Source organism: Mastigoproctus giganteus, chromosome 14, assembly GCF_048544385.1.
Source record: "Mastigoproctus giganteus isolate SK-2022 chromosome 14, ASM4854438v1, whole genome shotgun sequence".
NCBI lineage: Eukaryota > Metazoa > Arthropoda > Arachnida > Uropygi > Thelyphonidae > Mastigoproctus > Mastigoproctus giganteus.
This window is the reverse complement of record NC_143588.1, coordinates 86,027,162-86,052,890: the sequence shown is the minus strand read 5'-3', so window position 1 is coordinate 86,052,890 and position 25,729 is coordinate 86,027,162. Positions and strand designations below refer to the sequence as shown.

At 36.6% G+C, this 25,729-nt stretch overlaps 1 protein-coding gene across 1 annotated transcript in view; it reads right to left on the bottom strand.

The window, feature by feature from the left end:
* Positions 1 to 25,729, bottom strand: part of LOC150075318 (structural maintenance of chromosomes flexible hinge domain-containing protein 1-like) — a 736,477-nt gene that overhangs the window by 585,371 nt on the left and 125,377 nt on the right. The window lies entirely within an intron of this gene.

Sequence of the window (25,729 nt, the reverse complement as noted above, 5' to 3'; positions counted from 1 at the left end):
AATGTAGATGCAAAATACTCATTCAGTTTGTTTGCTATCTGAGCAGGATCATCAACAGTTGAACCATTAATATTAAGTGGACCAATCAGATTGATCCCCTTTCTTCTAGAGTTTACATAAGGAAAGAACCCTTTGCTGTTTTCTTTGCATCCTTTGCCAAAGATTTCTCGTAATCTGCCTTCGCTTGCCTAATCTCCTTTGTGACTTGATTACAGACTAGCTTATATCTTACCATAGACTTCTGTGTCGCCTGATAATTTATATGCAACCCATGCATTTTTCTTTTCTGCCACGAGCTGTATTAATTCAAATTCTTTCCTAACTTCCTCGAACTTTGCAGTGAATGTTACCTTGCTGTTCCCGCCCCAAACACTTTCTATTATTTGGGTTTACTTGCATGCTAACAAGGATTGTGAAAGTGGAAGTAGCAATCCACGAATCAAATTAATATTTTTTAGATCTATCTAATAAAATAAAATGATACAAAAAAATTAAAAAATCAGTCGGGTCTTGGCATAATGGAACTCTGAGAAAATAATATTAAATTCAGTGTACATCTAAAGCGTTTAGGGCATAAGCCTCAAGCTATGGGAGAGTCTAGACTATGTATAAATATAGTGCAAGTGTATCAGAAATACATAGCTATATCTGAATAAATCAGAATATTAGTAAAACGGCATCGTTTTAAGTTATATCTCATATTGTGAATACCTTCAATGAGTTGCCATGATATTGCACTACTTCGAATAAGTAACGCTTCACCTAAGGAGAAGACTAATGTTACTTATTCTCAGATGGATACCACCACCCAGACGGCACCGTTTCAGGGCTATTTGGCCCTTCTTCGGTGGGTGGGTAGGTACCCAAGTGATGCAATGATGGCAAAACAGTTATGAAGTATAACTCCACAATATGAGAGATGCCTGATGGTGTATCATCTTATTCTGAGATGGTGGTATCCATCTGAGAATAGTTAACATTAGTCTTCCTCCTTAGGTGAAGCGTTAATTATTCGAAGTAGTGCAATATTCACAATATGAGATATAACTTAAAACAATGCCGTTTTACTAATATTCTGATTTATTCAGATATAGCTATGTATTTCCGATGTGCTCGCACTATATTAATACATAGTCTAGACTCTCCCATAGCTTGAAGCTTATGCCCTAAACTAGGGTTACCATCTTCTACACTCATAAAAAGAGGAAACTTACATGTTTTGGGGCGAATAGAAGAGGACAAAAAATTCATCTTGGATTAAAAACGAGGACAGAAAAGAGGACAAATATATTATGCAAATAATAAAATAAAGACAATGTAAACCACATTTACTGATGTTTAGGATTAGTACATTCATATTTGTCTTGAGAAATTATTTCTTTCAATAACTCTGGATTGCCTCTCAAATGTGTAAAAATCAACGCATGACATATGTTTGTAATTGTACTGCAAAAACAAAATAACTTTTTACAGAATTGACATTTAACCTATTCCTTTCTTTTGTGCACTGGCTTTGCATTAGAGAGAATACTCTCTACATTTGCACTGTGAGGAGGAATTGCAAAGAAAAACTGGGCAATTTTCAACAATTCTGAATGGATTCAATATTTCTTGAATTACTAAAATATTTGGCCCACTTTTCATGTATAAGCATGTTTTTAAAGTCTTTGTTATTCATTTGACCCTCAAAAAATTTCGTTAAATTGGTCAAAACACTTAACATCAATTGTTACCCCTTTGTCAATCAAGTAGGAAATAGAACATTCTACATCACTCCAGCTTGGTACTGCATCCATTTTCATCCAAATAAAACAGGAAATGGATTCCATATGGTGAAGCCACTTATCTAAATATTCCATGCAATTTCTATACAGCTTTTTTGTATCATTAGCATTAGCATTAGTAGAGGCATTTGACGCAAGAAAGCAAGCTTATGTAGCATCAGCCAAAAAAAAAAAAACCCACTTCCACTTCAGCCCTCTGTTCGCTCAAAATACCTGTCCAGCTGAGCCTTAAACTTATTTAGGCTATCAACCTCCACTACAAGGGATGGAAGTCTGTTCCACCAACCAACCACCCGCTGGCTAAAGGCAAATTTCCGCACGTCTATCCTACATCTGTCTTTCCTCAATTTGAATTTATGCCCTCTCAGGTGATTATTCTGAGCTAGAGGAAGAATCCCATCAGCACTGAGCATGCTCAAACCATTCAAGGCTTTATACACCTCTATCAGATCACCTCGCTGGTGCCTAGTCTCCAGACACTGTAATTTGCAAAACTTAAGCCTTTCTTCGTAAGAGCAACCCTTTGTTCCATTCACTAATCTTGTTGCCCTTCTCTGTACTCATTCCAGCAGCTCTACATCCTTCTTGAAATGAGGCCTACAGACCTGTATACAGTACTCTAGGTGTGGCCTGACCATTGCCTTATACAATGGAATAATCACCTCCTTATCCCTGCTGGAAAAATTCCTGTATATCATTGACAATACTCCATGAGCTACTCTTGCAGCCCGTCTGCACTGCTCAGAGAACTTCATATCTGCCTGCACAACCACCCCCAAGTCCCTTTCATTCTCTACCACTGTCAGTGTAGTACCACAGAGTTGATACGTTGCTGTTTCCCATGTGTAGTACTTTACATTTGTCAATGTTAAACTTCATTTGCCACCTCTCAGCCCATCTGCTCAACCTTTCCAGATTCTGTTGCAGCAGCATAGTGTCAGTAGTGTCCTTGACAACCCTGCCAACCTTTGTATCGTCTGCAAACTTGGACATTAAGCTTGATATACCATCATCAATATCATTTATAAATACAGAAAAGAATAACGAACCCAACACTGAGCCCTGAGGGACTCCACTAATAACATTAGTCCACGATGAGCAGTGTCCATTGATTACCACTCTCTGTCTTCTTCCCCTCAACCACCCCTTTATCCATAGCAGCAATTTGCCTCCAATGTCACACTGCTCCAATTTGTGTAGCAGTCTTCCATGTGCAACAGTATCAAAAGCCTTTCTAAGATCCAAGTATATAATATCAAAGCTATTCCCTGCATCCAGTTCTTTTGTGACTGCATCATAGCATCCAATCAAATTGGTCAGGCAAGACTTCCCCTTAACAAAACCATGCTGTGTCCGAGCTATAACTGAAGTCTTGTCTAAATGATCCTGCAGTGCTTCTTTAACCAGTGCCTCCATTAATTTTCCTGGAACAGAAGTTAAGCTCACAGGTCTATAATTACTTGTGTCAGCCTTTGATCCTCCTTTGTGAATTGGGGTCACATTTGCACATTTCCAGTCTATGGGTACCTCCCCTGAGTCCAAGGAAGCTCTAATAATTATGGCTAAGGGTTTGCTTACTTCCTTTGCTGCCTCCTTTAATATAACTGGATAGATCCCATCCACCCCGGGTATCACTAGAAAATATTTCACATTCAAGTACAAGTCCTTTATCATGTTTTTTGTATAGCATTTCCTTTACTCTTAATGGCATGAAGTTGTGATCCATCCGTTTCATGATAATTTCTTTCACTGAGACTATGACATCTAGCACTTCTGCAGCTGAGGTACTTTCCCTTTCAATTCGTTGTATATGTGTGTGTGTGTGTATGGAATACACTCATAAGTGATTGCATGAACAAAACATGAAACTCACTAAATCCATTTTCAAAGAACCTTTTAATCACAATTGGAGGTTTTTCTTGGAACAGAAAATAAGCCTGTAAAGCTGGAAACATATCTATGAGCCTTGTGATGCTTGGAAATAATGAAATCCATCTCGTCTTCCTGTGAGAAAGGAGCTGTCTATATTCAATCTCAACAAACTCACAGCTCTTCAGTCCGGACTGTATGAAAATTATGAAAATACTGGTAAATTTTAAAAACAATGTTCTCTACATTAACTTCCCAAAGTTCTGCGGAATTCTGAAGACAATTGTTCAAAATATGTGCAGGGCAGCCCACTTTAATCAAAGTCTTGTTACGCAACAATTTCTTTAATTTTGCAAAGACATTATTCCCTTCTTCATTTCGTCTCAGTCCTCCAAACATTGTATTGCAATTGTCCCCAGTGAATGCAATACATTTTTCACACAAACCATTTTTTTCAAGAGTTTCTTTAACATACTTAGAAATGGTATCTGCAGTCTCGTTAGGCATCTTCTGTAATCCAATTAATTTTATTTGTAACCCTCCTTCATTTACATCAAAATACTGAATAATTAATGGGAAGATTTTTTCAGAACCATGATTACTTCCATCAGTTGAGACCCCACAGTATGCAATTTTATTTTCTTTTAAAGTTTTTACAGTAACATTAAGAGAATGATTTGCAAGTACAAAGTTTACAATGGCTTCTGTCTTGGTTCTAGCGCAGGAAAATCTTTTTGCTATCTCAGAATCAAAAAATACATTTTTTAACATGACAGTTGTGCAATCCATTGATTTGTAACTACTATGATGTTAAACGGTGTGAAAAGCAAAGGTACCCTCTGCAGCAGGCAAATCATATTCTATTTTACTGACAGCTTTGACAAAAAAATCTGTAACTTTTCCCGAAGAGGCCTCACCTTGAACTGCTTTCTTGTGCTTCTCAGTTTCAATGTGATGCTTCAAATCACCAAACCCTTTATTGGCTACTGAAACATATGTCCCCATTCTGCAAACTTTACATTCAGCTTCCCATTCCTCTCGGCCAGATACAAAACATGGAAATTTGTTTTTCATCTCTTCTGTAAACATGCACTTCCTTTTAGGCATTTTAGAGGAAGTATAGTCTTTATAATATTAATTTTTATAATTGAAATAATAATAAATATTTTTTATTGTAAGTAGTGAAGCATAAATTTTATTAAGGTTAGGTTATGTTTTACAACTAAACTAACCTAATTGTAGAAAAGTACCTACAAGTATAAAGAAGGATAATAAATATTTTCGTAATTAAAGTGAAAAACAGTGTTTTAAAAAAAGGTAAACTTTGGTATCAAATAAACTAGCGTCTGCCTCTTAATTGGATCGTTCATTAAGTATACCAAATTTAGTTGACAGTACGCAACTTTCGATCAATTTGGTGTGCACACAGCTCAAATCCACGTTTTCATATGCTGCAATCAATTTCTAGAGAAAACAGTCCCTCTAACTGTCAATATTTATTTGACATGCTGGAATTCCTATAATTTAGATATCTTTTTCTAGCACACCATCTGATCTTCACGAGTTATCTACTCTCTAAACCAAAACATTGTATTGTTAGACTATTATACGTGCATAAATTCTGAAGTAGGCGTGGGTTGGTAATAATCTCAATGCACTAAACTGAGCATCGCCAGGGTCTTCCGCCTAATTGTCAACAAGGAAATTCAAATTGAAGAATCGTCTCCTATTCCGAAAAAGAGTCTGTATAACGTAACTCGATAGTTTTCGTCAAGCTTGCATAAAAAAATGGCGTATAATATAAAAATCTGGACATTTAGACAAATTTATAAAAATCCACCCACAAAAATTTTAGACAAAAAATCCGGACAAATCCGGTTAAAAGAGGACAGATGGTAACCCTACCTAAACGCTTTAGAGTCTAAATACATGATACACCATCATGCATCCCTCATATTGTGAAGTTATACTTCATAACTGTTTTGCCACCATTGCATCACTCGGGTACCTAACCACCCACCGAAGAAGGACCAAATAGCCCTGAAACAGTGCCGTCTGGGTGGTGGTATCCATCTGAGAATAAGTAACATTAGTCTTCTCCTTAGGTGAAGCGTTACTTATTCGAAGTAGTGCAATATCATGGCAACTCGTTGTGAAGGTATTCACAATATGAGATATAACTTAAAATGATGCCATTTTATTAATATCCTGATTTATTCAGATATAGCTCTGTATTTCTGATGCACTTGCACTATATTTATACATAATTCAGTGTACATTTATTTAAATTTGTTTGAACTAAAGTATGCCTGTCTTATTTGCTATCAGATTATTAGCAATGCAATGCATTTCAAAGTTGCTACCAATTCCCAACTAACAATACAGAATTTTATATGCATTATAGTATGGATAATAGGAAATAGATCTAATTGCATATACATTGAAGTACATCTAATAAAACTAACAACAGACTAATAGCATCAATGGGTGGAAGTGAAAGTGATTCCTGCACTGCATCTCTTGAGACATCAAGCAGTCTGGAAGTGTGTCTCAGGAGGAATCCCATCCACCAAGGCCTGCTGAGGTTCCTCACTAGATGCACACATATTATGGACTGTGCCTTAGTTACTAAGAGCAGAAACAGGTGCAGAGGGGGATAGACAGGACAGGACAGGTGCAAAGATGTTATTCTCTTGGTAAAGGAGGCCCTTGGAGTTTAAGGCAGTGAACCCAGTTGATGTAATTAGTCAATGAAGTGTTCAGTTGGTTTGGTGTGGCAATGGCACTGGGAGGACAAAAATGATAGTATGAGTGTGTTATAGGCCAAATGACTGTGATGAGTATAGTGAATAACTATACAGACAAATTTAGTTGGTCAGTAAATTAGAGATGTCTTATAATGGAGGATTTTGGCTTTCTGGATATTGAATGGAACTTGTGGATTGGTAGCAAAATTTTCTGAATTTTCAAAATTTTCTCACACAGTAGCAAAATTTTCTGGATTTACTGAGTAACTGTTTTCTGATATATAAGGGAGGCAACAAGAGAAAGCAATATTCTTGATCTAATTATCAGCAGTGACTCTTCATGCAGTGAGAATATCCAAGTAGGGCTATCACTAGGTGGTACCAGTCATAATATATTGGTGTGGGAGTTACTTAAAGATACAGAAGTGGTAATAAAGTTTCTGGACTGGTGCAATAAAAAGGACAAAAAAATGAAGGAGCTCAAAAATGGTTTTATTTTTATTTAAAGTAATCACCACCTGATTGAATGCACTTATTACACTGTTCTAAAAGTTTCTGAAGAGTCAGCAAAAGTGTCCAAAGAGATGATGGACACTCAGCAGTTACTCTTTTTTTTTTTTTTTTTTTTTTTTTTTTTTTATGTTCTCAACATCCTGAAATTTCCTTTGAGGGACAGTTTCACTTCGGGAGAGAGGAAGTCCAGTGGTGCTCTAGATCAGGAGAGCAGGGTGAATGGTTGATCTGTACAATGCCATGTTTGTCAAAAATTTCTTCACAACAAGTGCAGAATGGGGAGGGGTACTGTTGTGTAACAAGAACCAGCTGTCTTTCTCTTGAAATTGAATCTCACACAGAAAATGCACTTTAAAGTCTTTAATGCACCTGTATATAGAACACAGCACTGACTTCTTCCCTCCTTCAGGTACAAATTCCTTCTGAATCACACCGTTTGTTGAAAAACATGATCAGCATCATCTTGATCCTGGACTTTTGTAAACAAAATCTTTTGGGCCTTGATGATGATGATTCTGAACCACTACATGCTGATGCTTTGTCTGTGGGTGGTACTGAAACACCCAACACTCATCTCCTGTAACAGTACAGTCAAGGAAATTACAATTGTCTTAACAAGTTTGGATGAAGCCTTTGCATGATGACATTCTTAATTGCTTCTGCTTATCTGTGAGGCAGAGCAGCACAAATTTTGCACAGATCTTCCTTTTCTCTAAATCTTCAAGCAGAATTTGATGTATCATTTCCTTATTTATATCCAACTCATCAGCTAAAATCAGTGTAAAATCGTGACACGGCAATATCTTGCCACAATTTCCTGAACTTTTGCAAATTCTGTCCTCATTTTGAGAAGTTGACGGATGCTTACTTCTTGTATCATTGTGAACATCCTCATGTCTATCTTTGAACTGCATATACCAATCAAGCACACTGGTATGACTTAAGTTTTTATTACAATTCTGCTGTAGATTTTCCCAATTTAAGGCAAAATTTGATATTCATTTGTTGTACCAGTGTAAAATCGTGACACAGAATATTAATGCTACTAAGAAAACTGGTTTGTAGCTGACAAGTTTGCAAACTGTCAGCCTACCGGACAATCTCTATACCACCATCTGTTGGAGGAAGATTTAACTATAATGTACCACTTCTGTTTATTTTGAAACTCATTGAACATGATTGGAACAGCACCAGTATGGGACCTTTATTGCCACACCTCATGTAACTACTGTCATGGGTAAAAGGAAGGGCTTTTGCTTTCATATTAGGCAACTACAATGGCTGTAATATTGCTTACAATTAATTTTACATACATACAATTTTAAAATTTAGATCAATTATAAAATTCCCTTCAGTGTGACCGAGATATTCTTCTGTGTTTAGATATAAATAGATCTCTGATGAATTGATGAGACTAGTACCAGCAAAAAAATATGCATGGGATGATTATAAATTAAAAGAGGACGCAGAAGCCTACAGTAGGTGCAAACTAGTCTGCAGTCAAGTCACTAAAGGGATTGGGCAAACTACAGAGGATTGTGAGAAATCTTCAGAGGAAAAGTAGCAAAGAATTCCTTGTGGATGTTAACACTAGAATGAAGGTGACGAACCACATTAGATCACTAGATACAAATGACATAACTATTTTTTATTGTTAAATCAATTTATTGTAGCTTTCTTCACCCCTGAACAGACTTCTGCCAGGGATGATGCCTATATATATATTTGTACATTATAATCAAGACAATAAACATACAAATCATACATACAGAAACATTAGATGTACATAATACGGCTAACATATTTACCGTACAACAACCAATATGTGCATATAATAGCATATACAGATATTTGCAATATACATACATACATATAAGCATACCAATAATAATTAACACAAAGATTAATAATGCTCTCAGCAGATGGATAAAGTGAAGTCGAGCAGAAATTCCATCTTCTAAGGATGATCTGGAATCTGTATTAGGTGGTACATGTCTTGTATCATATGAGTTTTGTATGCTATCTCATCACAGAACTTATGCAGTCAATCTTCAGAGCACTGTTTACCTGGAGGATGTTAGCAGGGTAAAACCTTCTAAGAATGAATAAATATTGTAATGAGCTTCTTTGGGGAATCCACAAGACAAAGGACACGGAACAGCATAGGGCCCAGAACAAGGTTGCGGACATTTGTGGAGTGAAGATGATCGGTGAGAGGTTGAGAGAGGATATGTAGATTTCCTGGCATGAGTAACTGATACCATGAGGTGCAACCAAGGTTAGCATACATTACACATCTTGATATGGTTAAAAGGTGCCCAGTAACACAGTTCAACCACCTTAATATCCAGTAGTAGTAGTAGTAGTAGTAGTAGTAGTAGTGGCACATGATGCAAGAAAGCAAGTGTAGGAGCTTATGCAGCATCAGCCAAAAAAAAAATCACACCATTCCCTCCAAATGCCTGTCCAGTTCCTCCTTAAATTTATTTAACCTATCAACTTCTACAACGACAGATGGAAGTTTGTTCCAGCAATTAACCACCCGCTGGCTAAAGGCAAATTTCCGCACATCTATTCTACATCTGTCCTTTCTTAATTTGAACTTATGTCCCCGTAGGTTGGTAATCTGAACAAGTGGAAGGATCCCATCAGAATTCAGCGTGCTCAACCCATTCAAGGCCTTATAGACCTCAATCAGATCACCGCGCAGGTGCCTAGTCTCCAGCCACTGCAATTTGCAGAACTTAAGCCTCTCTTGGTAAGAGAATCCCTTCATTCCCCTCACCAATCGTGTTGCTCTTCTCTGTACACGCTCAAGCAAATCTACATCCTTCCTAAAATGAGGCCTCCAGACCTGTACGCAGTACTCAAGGCGTGGCCTGACCATTGCCTTATACAGAGGGACAATCACCTCCTTTTCCCTGCTAGCAAAATTCCTATATATCATTGACAAAACCCCATGACCCGCCCTAGCAGCCTGTCTACACTGCTCAGAAAACTTCATATCTGACTGCACAATTACTCCCAGGTCTTTTTCATTTTCTACCACCTTAAGTGTAGTACCACACAGTTGGTACGTTTCTCTGGGGTTACTTCTACCCATATGCAGTACAGGATGCCCAAGAATTTTTTGATGTTGGTGGGGGGGCAGAAAACCATATTGTTGAGGTGTACATAGGAACTGAACAAGACATGTTTGAATACACTGAACAGCAAGTTTGTAGTTGCTTACTCCAGTTATTTCTGTCTTATTGCCCACATTACTGACAGAGTTTTTGCCTTGGTGGTGGCAAAGTGCTGTTTGAAAAGTCAGGGCCCCAACCCACATATGCTCGAGATCAGAAGGAAGTGAGACCTTCTGGATCCTAATACCATTAATGTCAATGTCTATGTTGTTACTTCTGCTTCTTCAAATTATTAAATGGTATTTGAGCTGCCACAGTCATGTTTAAGGAAAGGCCAATTTTACCAAGATAAAGCAGTCGAAGAGAACAGATGCATCTTAAGTGGGCTCCAGCAGATTAACTGGAGGGGATTAAAATCAGATGTCTAATAGACAAATTTCATGTTTAAAATTTGTTTAATTTCTGTAACTTTTAAATTTTATTTCAGTAATTTTGTAAATTGCATTTCAGCAATTTTGTGAAATTAATTTCTGCAATATTTTGTAATTTAATTCTTAACTTTTCTAAAGTATTTCTGCTATGTTACATTTTTTACAGTAACTTTGGTAGCTTAATTTTTTCATTAGTGAATAAAGTTTTGTAACAGTTTAATTTCTGTAATATTTTGTTAATTTAAATTCTGAAATATATTGTAAATTAATTTTGTAATCTTTCTTAAGGTCAAATCTACCTAAATACTGGTCATTACAAGATCCACTTACAATACATCATCCAAGGATATCACGACTCAGACAGAAATGGCTATGGGCATTTCTGGTGTGAGTCACAAGTTTGTATGTATAGCTTGTGGCATGCAACCTAAGGTCAGTCCAGCAGACAGACCAAGCTCAACAGATGATTCTTTTCCTTGCACCTGATGTATGAAGTGCACCATCTTAAATTAAAATTTGGTGCATTACCAGAAGGATTTGAGTCACTGAAGAAATGGGTGCTGGCCTAGAAAAAAGTGTAAGTGGGAACCTGTCAGGGACTCAAGTATCTCATGGCCTGCCAAGTGATGCACTCCCGATTCAGGTCCCGAAACCGAACAGTCAAGTGCATCCAGCTCTGGTTCAAGAAGCTTTAGTTTTATTCAGACACTATTTTCAGGGAAACAAGTAACATTTTTTTTGTAATAAAGATAGGTGGACTAGAACCAAGGTGCATTTTCTGGGAGTAACAACTGATAATCTTACCAACAGATTGTCAGATTTCAAGGGGAGGTAAAGTGAGATTATTTGTTTGGGGACTAATGATATTAAATGAACATGACCTGATGATATGTTGGATAAATAAATAAACAGGAGCATGTTGAAAAATGCTGCATGCTATGTCAGAATGTGTATATGTCTGCAACTCTGCCCAGACTTTATAGGACATATTACATGTTAAAAATCTTGTGGATTAACTGAAGACTGGAAGGACCCTGCAAGGCTTTTGGGGGAAAATCTTTTTTTTATCAGCAGCTAGCACTTGTAGGTAGAAGGAATTTGTTTTGTTGAGATGGCATTCGGGGTTCAGAGAATCTGCTAGTTAGGGATAAGAATGGTAATACACACTTATCTGATAATATGGGTCAAAATAATGTTGCCTCAGCATATGTAGGCAAGGTATTCTGAGGGTGAAAACATTTCAAATGACTGGGAAGATAAAGCTAGGGAAACAAGTCTAAATAACCTTAAGGGGTGTGTAACGGATGTAAACTATAGAAAAATACTTAGTCTTAACTGTGTCTAAAATAATGTCAGGAGTGTTGTCAATAAAATAAGTAAATTCAAATTTCTGGTTTAGAAAACTAATACTGTCATAACAGGACTTAACAGAAATGTGGCGTCACTCAAAAATTGGGGTGATGAGTTTCACTGTGGTATGCACAATGTATACAGGAAGGATAGGGAAGATAGAAGGGGTGGCGGTGTCATACTTCTTATCAAAAGTGGTCCAAACATGAAAAGACCTTTTGCTAAGTCAGAATGTAGTGTCAGTTAGCTGGAAACAAAGGTATAGTGAGAGTGAGGTAATCTGAAAACCAGAGAACTGTGTGGTGTATGACAAGAGTCTCTTCATGTAGATGGAATGGGCAAAAAGAAGTGGGAACGTCTTATTTTGGGTTATTTAAAGTTTCTGCAAACTGACCAAGAGAAAGTCACTATGGGGGAACAAATTTTTAAAAAAACCAGATGTTATTACTTGTAACACCATTTTAGTAAACGTATTAGGGGTAAGAATATTCTAGACCTCATAATTACACATGAATCAGATGATGTTGTTGTTGTTATTATTTGGTTTTTAGGAGCATTAGCAACTAAGGCCATATTGCTCCGGGATATGCGGTGGTCATTCCCTGAATGACCTTTCCGCATCCTCCGTATTTGGTGGTGATGGGCTCGAACCCCGGTCTAATCAAGAAGCGTGTGCTACGCACTGCTGCTCCTTCCCACCTGGCTACGGAGGCGCCATGATGAATCAGATGACATAATAGGCCTTATAGTACAGGAACCAATGGCAAGTAGTGATCACACAGTCATTAGCTGGAGTATGAAGAAAGATATTAAAGTTGTTAAAGGTAAAGGCAAGGTTTTAATTTCAGAAAAGGGGACTATAAGATTTTAGAATGCTATATAGCATCTATCAATTGAGTGGATTGCAGGGGAGGACAAATACAGTTGAATTATTTATACAGTACTTTTAAAGCAATAATCACAAAAGTAATAATCTTTCTTAGTAGCAGTGGCATATGATGCAAGAAAGCAAGCTTATGTAGCATCAGCCAAAAAAAAAAAAAAAAAAAAAACACATTTCACACATCCAATCCATCTAAACGTTTGTCCAGTTCCTCCTTGAATTTATTTAAGGTATCAACTTCCACAATGACAGAAGTAGTAGCATTCAGCTACCTGCTAGCTAAAGGCAAATTTCCACACATCTATTCTATAACTGTCTTTCCTTAATTTGAATTTTTGCCCCTCAGGTTCATAACCTGAGCAAGCGTTAAAATCACATCGGAATTGAGAGCTTACTCAACTCATTCAAGGCCTTATACATCTCAATCAGATCACTTTGCAGGTGCCTAGTCTCCAGACACTGCAATCTGCAGAACTTAAGCCTTTCTTGGTAAGACCACCCCTTTGTTCCCCTAACCAATCTTGTTGCCCTTCTCTGCACACGCTCAAGCAACTCTACATCCTTTCTAAAATGAGGCCTCCCAGACCTGTAAGCAGTACTCAAGGTGTGGCCTGACCATTGCCTTATACAAAGGAATAATCACCTCCTTTTCCCTAATAACAAAATTCCTGTATATTATTGACAATACCCCATGACCTGCTCTGGCAGCCTGCATTGCTCAGAAAATTCATATCTGACTGCCAAATTACTCCCAGGTCTTTTTCATTTTCTAATCAGCCAAAGTGCAGTACCACACATTTGGTATGTCACTCTGGGGTTACTTCTACCCATATGCACTACTTTGCATTTTTCAATGTTAAACTTCAGTTGCCACTCCTTAGCCCATCTGCCCAACTTTTCTAGATCCTGTTGCAGCAGCACACTGCCATTACTGTCATTACAAACCCTGCCAGTCTTTTTATCATCTGCAAACTTCGACATTAAACCTAATATACCTTCATCAACATCACTGATAAATATACAAAACAACAGTGGGCCAAACAAGTAGTCTTCGTACAGTAGTCTTCCATGCACAACAATGTCAAAAGCTTTCCTGAAATCCAGGTATATGATATTAAAATTATTTTTTTGCATCCAGTTCCTTTGTAACCACATCATAGTATCCAATCAAATTTTTCAGAAAAGACGTTCCTTTAACAAACCCATGCTGTGTCTGAATTATTACTACAGTCTTGTCTAGATGATCATGCAATGCATCTTTAACCAGTGACTCCATTATTTTCTCCGGAACAGAAGTTAAACTAACTGGGGCCTTCCACTAAGTCTAAGAATGCTCTCTCTTATGGCTAAGGGTTTGCTTACTACCTTTGCCACCTCCTTTAATATAACTGGATAGATGCCATCCACCCCGGGTGCCATTCTTATGTTTAACTTCCACAATTCTCCTTCACTTTGCTGTTATTAAAAAATCATTTAATTCCCTGTTAGATTTTGATAAACATCTGGCCTTCTCCTCCTTGAATAACTCATGTGCGAATGTTGATGCAAAATACTCATTTAGTTCGGCAGCTAACCATTGATACCAAGTGGACCAATCTGATTCATCTTCTTCCTTTTAGAGTTTATATAAGTAAAGAAATCTTTGCTGTTTTTCTTTGCATCCTTTGCCAAAGATTTCTCATACTCTGCCTTCGCTTGCCTAACCTCCTTTGTGACTTGATTACAGACTAGCTTATATCAACCATAGGCTTCTGTTTTGCCTGATAATTTATATGCATTCCATGCATTTTCCTTCTCTGCCACAAGTCTCATTAGTTCATCTGACATCCATTTAGGCCTAAACCTTGAACAGTATTTCTAAATCGGTATGAAGTTTAGTAGCTTCCACAATTACTTCCTTGAATGCTTCTCAATTAGAATTTGCTGTTGGTAACATCATCAGTTGGTCCCACTGTACAGAATTTAAAAACTGTCTGAGACCAATGTAGTCACCCTTATGTAAGCAAAAACCCTTCCCTTTACCACTGATGGTAGTTACATTTTTCAGTAAATCCCACTTCAGTACACCGTGATCCCTGCCACCTAGTGGTTTCTTTATTTGCAAATTCTGAATGCACGAATAATCACTGCTGATAACTTGATCAAGAGTATTACTCTCTCTGGTTGCCTCTCCAACGTGTTGCTGTAGAAAACACGTCATCCAGTAAATCCACAAAAATCTTGCTGGTGTGCAAGTGACCAACTCACAAGTTCCAGTGAATATCTGGGAAGTTAAAATTGCCCATTATTAAACAATGTGATTTACTAGCCCACTCTATTACTATGTACAGTTGTTCATTGTATTCAACAGAGCCATCAAGCCTATAACCCACTCCTACTCTCATTTTGCTTTCCCAGTGCTTTTGCCACACTAAACTGACTCAACATTGCACTGACCATCTATGTCTAAGTCATGAACACATACATACCATTAAGAAAATAAGGCATGAGGGTGCTGAGATGGAGGAATGATGGCTGACCAATCTAATAGAGCAGAAAAAAATGGCATGAGAAAACGGAAAAAAATGGCATGGGAAAGTTACAGGGCAATGAAAAAGTACTGAAGCTTACAACAGCCATAAGTTGATCTGTAACAGTACCACAGAAAAGGTTAGAGTGGCCAAGGGTCAGTATAAGAAAGCACTGGATGAGAGAAAGCAAAGAATGGGGACAAAGACTTTTTTTTTTTTTAAGTGCATAAATACAAAGAAGAAAAAAATTAATCAGGTTGAACCCCTGTGTACTGGGAAGTGAGAAAATCTTCAGTTAACCCAGGCGATGTTGATGATGAACTGAATGCATCGATCTTTACTGGTGAAAGACCATTCATGGTGAGAAGACGGCATGCAAGTCAGGCTTAGCCATATAAACTTAGCAATTTTAAAATTACAGATGACTGTCCATTAGAAACACTTTCAAGTCTAAAAGCAGTTGATGGCATATACCCAGCTTTCTGAAGGAAGCAGCCAGAGAGTACACTAAGTCACTGAGGTTAATTATGAGAGCATCATTAGACTCGAGAGAGATTCCTTTGGATTGGAGAAGTGGTGACATATCGCAAATACTTATATAAAAAAGGTTCAAAGTGTGAAGTTGGTTAACTACAGACCAGTTAATTCGACCTCAGCAATGTGGAAAACCTTGGAGGCAAAAATTAAGAGTGCAATCCAGGAACATTTAGATAGAAATGGCATTCTGAAAGACATACATGGTTTTGTTAAGGGAAAAATCATGTTTAACTAACCTAGTTTGACACAGTTCATCATGGGTTGGACTGGAGTGTGTGGGTTGAATGTTGATATGAAGATACTTGTTAACATGAGACTCGAATTTCTGCAGATTGAAATTTTCAGGAAATACATGCAAAGAGAAGTTGATCCAAAAAACAGAAGTTGAAAGGATGAGAGAGAAGGAAAGTTGGTCCTGTGAGTTCAAAGCGGGACAATAAATGGATGCTGACTGGTTGTGGCACATGTTTGGAATAGTTTGGGTGTCTAGAGAGAGAGAAATCGAATTATAGAAGCCAATTCAGAACAGTGCTTGTGAGAGTATCTATAGAAAAGGCATACAGCAGAAACAGAACATCTATGAGATAGAGAGTGGCAAGACTTTGTAAGAGATGGTCCTTAATTAAGCTAAAAGTGTTCTTTTGAATGGAATCTAGAAGCCTGAGAGTTGTTATGGGGTACCACCCCAGATGAGAGTACAATATTCCATGATAAGGTAGATTTAAGATTTGTACAGAGTGAGTAGCTGTTTTCAAGAAAAGTAAAACCAAGAGTGAAAGAGAAAACAATTTTTTTTTTTGGATGCAGAGGAAGCAATATTTGTAATGCGCTTATGCTAAGAGAGATTAGAAGTCAGGGTAATCCCTAATAGAAATATGTGATCTTTCTAGAAATCTGAAGTATCAACAAAGGTAAGCACAGGAAAAGAAGAATCCTCTATGCAAGATAAGACATGGCTTAAGTCGTAAAAGGACTGAAATTAATTAAGTTATGTCAACACCACTGGAATATTGCCTGGAGATCAGCTAAGGAATTGGTAGTGGGCAAACAAGAAATTTAAGCTGTTTGTGCAGGGCAAGGTTTCTCCAACTGGAAGGTGGAAAGAATTGTGCTATCATCAACAAAACTATAGATAGGATTTCTAGTCAATGGGGAAAAGAGTGGGAGAAAGAACTGAACCTTGGGAAACACCAGTATTAGTGAGGAAGTTAGAAGACAGAGAGAAAATGTCAGGTTATCAAATTTCAAAAAAAAAAAAAAAAAGTCAACAACCATAAGCTGGAAGCTTATTTAGAAGACCTTCGTGCCAAATATAATCAAAGTCATTTGAAATTTCAAGAGCAACTGCTTGAGTTTCACCAAACTTTTCCAATGAATTTGTTCATAGATGGGTAAAAATAAGCCAGTATATCACCAGTGGATAAATACTAACGGAATCCATATTGGCATTCAGTGATCAGATGAAAGTTTCAAAATAGTTTAGGGGTAAGCAGTTAAAGGATTTCTCCATTACAGTCAGTTCTGCTATAACGCGGTACATGTGTTCCTAAATCTTCGCATTATGGTATTTCACGCATTAAAAACAACAGGGCTTACGGAAAAAATAAGATTTTTTCTATTTTTAGAAAATAGAAATCTGTGGTAGGGGCAGAGCACTAAAAAAAAAATGTTGTCTGGTAAGTAAAACACTAAAAAAAGTTAGAAATCCAATAAAATTGCTACCACAGGTTTAAACATCTTAAATTTCTAATAAATTAATAAAGGTTACAGTAACTATAGCACTGTTTCTTTTCTTTTTTTTTTTTTTTGGAATGTAAAATTTAAAACAGTAAAAAAAGATAAGCAATCAATAATGATGAACACAGCACACACAAATCGCACAAGTGAGATATGGAGTAAAAAGTACAAAGCTTAAAAAATAGGAATGAAGAGAAGGTTCTGAAAATTTATTTATGTTTTTCATATGATTGAAGATTTCATTTTACCATAACGTAAAAACCCACAGGATTACAGCTATCAGTATTATCACAAATGCAATAAGATTGAATTTACTACCGAGTTTAATTTACAATTAGATTGCACTAACAGAAAAGCTCAATAGATCAGGAACTAGAAATTGTTTTATGGTGGTGACCTCCAGAAATGTGCTCCTCTGCTCATGCTATATCACCTCACGAAATTTCTGTTCAAACAGAAAAATGTGAGCTCCTTAAAAAAAAGTGAGTCTGCCTACAATATCACCTGTTATCATGTGAATACAGTGAATGATAACAGTGTGTCTCTGATCAATACAACTACAACAAATGGAAATACAGTTCTAATACACTTGACATTTTTTAAGCTTTGTAAACTTGTATGTATTGCTGTGCAGGTCGCTATGTTCATCTGGGTGCCAGGTTTTGCATTCACCTGGTGTTACTTGCAGATGAAATCGCACATGAGCCAATGCAAAAATCGCATTATACTTGCAGTGTTCCCTAATATATCAGTCACGGTGGAGCAAATTCGCGTTGCGAAAATACGAGTAGAACTAACTGTACATTAGAAAGGGTAGGAGTGCAGTGAGACGATAACTGGATGGGAGGGATTTTTCACCCTAAAGTGTTCTTAGCATCAAGAGCTGTAAAAATTCCTATAACATCCATTGGACAAAAGACTACAGGAGACAGTGAGTGGAGCATACTGGGTATGGCAGGAGGTGGTTTACCAAGATCATCAATATACGAGCTAGAAGAAATGTGGGATGCTAGAAGGTGAGTTCATATTTGGCAGTAGTGGCAACAGAAATATCTGGTTTTGACAGAGATGGGCAAAAGTTGTGGCCAACAGCGATTGGCAAGAGACAAAAATGACTATAATTTGAAAATAATATCACCAGTTTTCTACTCTTTGCAAGATTTCTACTCTTAGCCTGTTCCAAATCTAATTTGGATTGATTAATAACTGCTTTGCAATTGTTATGAGCTTTGATGTAGGCAGAAAATGAACCCAGAGATTTGAATGCAAAGCTAGGATTCTAGCAAGATTTTAAGATGGCTTACTGGGTAGCTGCAAAGCACAAGGTTGTGATTAATGGACATTCTTCACATTGGTGTAATGGCAGAAGTGTGGTCCCCCAAGGATCGGTTCTTGGACCACCGTTGTTTTTGATTTTCATAAGCATTGACAACACAGCTGCAAAAGATATCTCAGAGTTATGATACAGGCAGATATTAAGTTCTCTGAGCAGTGTAAACAGGTGGCCAAGAAAGCTCATGGTGTTGTATCAATAATTTATTGAACAATAGCCTATAGAGATGACGCCTTCGTAGCCAGGTGGGAAGCAGCAGCAGTGCATAGCACACGCTTCTTGAATAGACCGGGGTTCGAGCCCGTCACCCCAAATACGGAGGATGTGGAAAGGTCAGGGAATGACCACTGCATATTCCCGGAGCAATATGGCCTTAGTTGCTAATGCTCCTAAAAACCAAATAACAACAACCTATAGAGATAGAGCAGTCACAATCCAACTGTAAGACTCGCTTGGAATAATGTGTCCAAGTACAGAGTCCTCTTCTTTAAAAAAAAAAAAAAAAAAAAAAAAAACAGGGTCCAAATATGAGCAACTTGTATGTAAGATCGACAAAAGGGTGACCATATGGAGAAAGACTTCGATTATTTTGTCTACAGAGCTTGACAACTCTGAGATGGGTTAGTAAAATCAATGAAAGCAAACTTTTCACTGTTACAAAGTATTCTAGAACTAGGGAATATAAATTCAAATTACAGGGGAAGAGATTTAGACTAGATTGTAGTCAGCTTATCTTTCAGCCAGCGTGTTGTTGATTACTGGAGCAGGTTACCTCCACAGGTAGTTAAAGTTGACAGCTTGAAGAAATTCAAAGGTCAACTGAATAGTTACCTATTGAGAAGGAAAGTGCATAATTTGTCTTTTTTATTTACACTTTTTTTTTTTTGGCTAGCACAGAAAAATCTTGCAGTTTCCTTGCACTATATGGCTAATACTAATACAGTAAACCCCCGCTATTCGCGGTATCTGTATTCACGGTTTCGCGATCGCTGATTTAATATAAAATGAAACCTAAAAAAATGTGAATTTTAAAGCGCCGTGAATATTATCCGCCATAAAAAAACATGGGTGTGGCTAAAATTATCTTTCCCAGTCAAAACAGCACTCAGTGGGTGGGGGGAAAGGGGTGACAAAATCGCAAGCGTGGATGTTTTTCGCTAATCCTTGTTCAGTATGTGTTATGCGCTTGTAATGGAAGTTTTCGTCGTTTGCTTTTAATTTATATGCTTATAAATTGAATAAATTTATCAATTTATAAATTGATATGCTTACAAAAGTGATAAATCTACCGTTTTGCAGTGTAAAACAGACTTTTTCGAGTGTGTTAACGGACGAAAGTGACTTTATTGTGGACAAGTTCTTTCTAACCCATACAAAAATATGGCTACGAATAACAAGAGAAATGTGAAAATATCAAAGAAGGTGATGACATTAGCGAATAAAATTGAGTTATTAGACAAAATTTCTAATGGTGAAAGTGTCTCCTCAGTGGAAAAACATTATAAAATCAATGAGTCGACGGTACAATCAATCAAAAAATCGGAAGAAAAAATCCGCCATAGTGTCCGGGAAAACGCGCTAATTGCTTCAACAATTTGCTCTGTAACTCGTGATGTTAAATTAGAAAAAATGGAAAACGCTTTAAATCTGTGGATAGAAGACCAAACTCAAAATAAAATTCTGTTAAGTTCACTCATCATTCATGAAAAGGCAAAACTCCTTTATCAACACTTTAGCAAAACTGGTGATAGCACTGGCGGGATAAGTTTTTTTTTGCTAGCAAAGGCGCTGGTTTAAAAGATTTGTTTGAAATTTCTAATAAATATTACATTTAATATTAAATTGTTTCTTATTTTCATTTCAATGCCATATGCTTGCATTTCACTATGTACATAGTCATATTATGAAGGTACATATAATACATAAATAGACAAAATTTTAGACTAGTTTTTCTTATATATTTCATACTTTGGAATGGAACCCCTTTATTACTATGGGAGCCATAACTCAGTATTCGCGTTTACGGTATTCGTGACATTTCTCAGGAATGTAATCCCCGCTATTCGCGGAGGTTTACTGTACTGATATTATGGCAGAAGCACGGACATTGATGGTGTCATATCTGTCACAGCGTTTGGACAAAATGAAGAGATTGATATCTTCTATACAAGTGCTGCAATTAGTATGTGAAGATAGGAGGTCCAAAGTGGCAGAAAAAAACAGCGTAGCCAGAGCGCCACCTTGGGGATCTCCTCTGTAGATGATGTGATTCAAATGAAATGTCTTTTATTCACTCAGATACCTTTGTTTGAGAATAGACTTGACAGTTTTTAATTAATCTCCCTGTAATCTAAAATATCTTTCAAATTATTGTCATCAAGGCATCAATTGAGACATAGCTTTATCATCTAAAAAGATTACATCACTATTTCCTTTGATACACAGAATCGTCTGGATTGCTACTCATGATCCTGTACATGTTGCAGGTTATTGACAAACTGAATAAACTATTTTGCATCAATGTCAAGCATGCATGAAGAAGTATTTAGGGATGGGAATACCAGAAGTATAAACAAATTATACCTGGGAGATAAATGATTTTGTGATAACTGAGAAAAAAATGGAAGAGAATTTCTTGATTCTGAAAGTAAATATGGCACCTGGGGTGGGGGGGGTTGATGGGATCTATCCAATTATATTACGTGGCAAAAGAGATAAGCAAACTCTTAGCCATAATTAAGAGGGTATCCCTGGATTAACAGAGATCCTTATGGACTGGAGATATGCAAATATCTCGCCATTTCACAAAGCTGGATCAATGGTTGAAATGAGTGATTAGACCTCTAACCTTAATTTCTGTTCCAGAGAAAATCATGGAGTCACTGGTTAAAAAATTAATGAAGGACCATCTAGATGGACATACAGTTATATAGCAGTCATAGCATGGAATTGTTAAGAGGTAATCTTATCTGACCAGTCTGACTGAATACTATGATGCAGTAACAAATAACAAATAAATTGAAAAAAAAATAATAATAATTTTGACAGCACGTACTTAAAGTTCAGAAAAGCTTTTGGTACTGTTCCACATTGCCCGCTGTACAAATTGGAGCAGTGCGGTCTTAGGGGCAAGGTTACTGCTATGGATAAAGGGATGGTTGAGTGAGAGAAGACAGGGAGTGACTATCAATGGGCACTATTCTTCTTGAACTAATATTATTAGTGGAGTCCCACATTGGTTCAGTGTGGATCCATTGCTGTTTTCAGTATTTATTAATGATATTGCTGAAGGCATATCAGGCTTAATGTCCAAGTTTGTAGATAATACAAAGGTTGGCAGGGTGATTGCAGTAGAATATATCCTGATTACACTAATCAGGATATATTCTACTGCAACAAGATCTGAAAAAATTGGACAGATGGGCTGAATGACATATGCAAGGTACTGAATATGGGTAGCAGTAATTGCAGTTAACATGTCGACTGCATTGTACCACAGAGAAGGTAGGAGAGAATGAAAATGACAAGGCAATCAGACATGAAGTTCAGTGAGCAGTGTACACAGGCTGCTAGGAGAACTCACAGAGTCAATGATATACAGAAATTTTCCCAGCATCGTAAACTAAACACCTGTCTGTAAATCTGACCGGGGTGTTTAAGGCTCTGCATTGAGTAAGCTAAATGTTGATAGCAAACTTACTCCAGCTTGGACAACACACATAAGGTAACACAAATTTAAACTGAGGAAGGATGGCTGCAGGAAAGATGAAAAGAAATTTGCTTCCAGCCAGAGGAAGCAACTACAGTCAAGTATCACTATAATGAAACTGAATGAATGGAAATATAATGAAAGTTTGCTACTGCACAGGTGTCATCTTTAAATTTTACATTTCAATCCAATTTACCAAAAACTGACTGTGGAATCACAGGGAATTCACATACCTCTGAGTTGTGCTGGATGCAAACATAATCCATTTTGTTCACACCACTGAAACCAAAATGCACCGATCACTAACAGTAAAAAACATACAATTTTCCAGTGCAGATGTACATCTTCCTTTAAGTCACTGCAACTTTAAGTCTTTCCACTGCATTCAATATACAAGAAAAAATACACAATGAAGAATGGAAAAAAAAAAAAAAAAAAAATGAACTACTGAGGTATGTGAAATCTTTCTCAATTTCTAACACATAAGAACAAAGACTGTGGGTTTCATTTTTGCTGAAATAATAGTCATGCTAGCTGTATACAAGCCGTACATTAAACAAGGGCTATATTATATATTAGGTATAATTGTACATACCCACTAAAAGAGAATATTCGTATTTTGGGATATTATTTGCTATTTAATCCATGAAAGAAGATGAAAGTGACATTCCTCTGATTTAGTAATGTCACTTATTCAGAGAAATACGTAACTTGCAGTTAACTGCTCTTGCAAATTACAGCTACGTAAGCCAGTCATAGAGTGCTTGCAAGGACCAGTGAACCATCTGACTTATGTAAGCAACTAAGAGTGAACAGAGATAGAGTAAAAATGCTCAATGTATAGGTATAATAATTTAATAAAAATATAGGCTGTATGGAATTAATTTTTTTTGTGTGTGCACAAATTAGGCTGCTATTTGTGAGAGATTAAGAACAGAAGCTGCTTCAGGAGCTTTCCTCTCATTTTCAAGAAATAATACTTTGCTAACCAAGTTAAAAGACAAAAGAAAAATTTTACTGCATACCTCCATGTCTGAATTGGAAATTTCTAACATCTAATTGGTGTATATACAGTCGGTCCTCGTATAACACGTGTTTACATTACACGGATTCGATCATACACGATTTATAAATAGGGGAACGCTATCTTATATAGCACGAACCGAATTCGCTTATACACGATTTGCCTTTGTGTTTACAAGAAATGGCAGTCGAACGCGGAATCACCCCAACTGAACGCAACACGATAGGAATGAAGAAGATTCTGAAAATGTATTTGTTTTTTTTATCAGTGAAGGGGAAACACATTTCACCATAATAACGTAAAAACCAATACAATTCCAGCTATCGATATAATCGCAAATGCAATTAGATCGAGTTTACTACCAGTTTATAACAGATTCCACTAGCAGAAACGCAACAGGAAATTGTTTTTATTGTTTTATGGTAGTAATCCCCAGAAATGTGCTTTAGTAAAATGTGAGGTGTTAATAGCGTATCTCAGCCTTTACGGTGTTGTTTATTCAGTTGCTACACACGCGCGCAGCTTTGTTTATGTGTATCAAGTGTGCCTCCTCGTTTTGTAATTGTGCTTTATTCCCTAAAAATGAGTAAAATGCTTAAAAGGTGTGAAAAGGAAGCATCCTGGTGAAGACACTACAGATTCAGAGAGAAAAAGAAAAGCAATATCGATAAACAGAGGAGGACTGAGTCAAAAATTCTTACCCGGGAAAATTTATAGTGGCCTCATACTACGGTTTATGGCCAAAATCACACCGGCCTCCGGCCCACCGGGATTTCCCGGGTAAGGCTTATGGCCAGTCCGCCTCTGTCGATAGAGAAAAAAATATGAAATTGTGAAACGCTTTGAGCAAAATGAAAGACCGTGTGATATTGCACGTGCTACAGACCTAAATGAGGCAATGCCGAGAATTACAAAGAATGCAGAGAAAATAAAAACAACTTTCACAGCGGGAACAACTCAAAGTGTAATTAAAATCCATTAGATTAAGACACAAGAATTGGGAGAGATGGAATGGCTGTCATCTGTTTGGATAGAAAATCAAACAAAAAACAAGTTTGCTTACGATAGAAGCAAAAGCAATATTTTATTACGTAATAAAATACATAAGCATTTTATTACAACTTACGTATTATAATTTATACTTACGTATTATAAAATACGTAAGTATTTTATTACGACTATTTTATTTAATATAATAAATTTTTTATAATATAATAAAAATAAATATTTTTTATTACTTATTATATTATAATAAAAATAAAAAAATATTATAATATTATTTTTTATTACGTATTTTAATCGTTATAAAATACGTAAGTATTTTATAAAGATTAAAATTACCCGATTATTTATTGTGTTTGGTAATGTTTTGGTTCCAAATGTGTGTTCAATCTTGATGTCGGCACCTAACCCCACTTTTCCCATAGGGCCTGTTGTTTATATTGCACGATTTTGCATTGCACGAGGGTTTCTAGGAACACAACTATCGTGCTATACGAGGACAGACTGTATTTTATTTATTATTATTAACTTTTTTTTTTTTTGGTTATGGTTTATTTTAGTGTTGTCATATACTCTTTCCTTTCAACCGTCTTCTGTCATTAACCTCTCTAAATAATGACTTATTCATACCCACAAAGAAAATATAATTCCACATAACATAAATAAAATTTCACAACTGTAATCAAACATACACTTTTCCAGTTGTTCTAAAGTGACATTAAACTGGTCAATGGCTCATACAAACAATGTATACCCAGCTTACCTATCTGCAATTGGCAAGAGCAGTCTATGCTGTGTTACAAAGTTCACTGAATAAGTGGCAATACTAAAAAAATAGGAATGTTACCTTTTTTTCATGAATTACAAGCAAATTACACAGCAAATAAAATCAAAAATATGTATACTCTCTCTTTAGCAGGTATGTACAATTACAAATAAAAAACAATATAGTGTTTATTTTAACGTACAGCTTGTAATTGAGCTGTATGGTTATGAAGAAATTAACTAAATTTCTCCACAGAATAACTGTTGTCTTTCTCATATTGTCTCAATTAATGTGTTAATAGTCCATCCATAAACATCTACCACAATGAAAATAAACAATTCTTAACATTTTAAATGAGAATTGTGAAAATTCAATAGTGTTAACAAGAGTATATGACTAAAAATTTCCC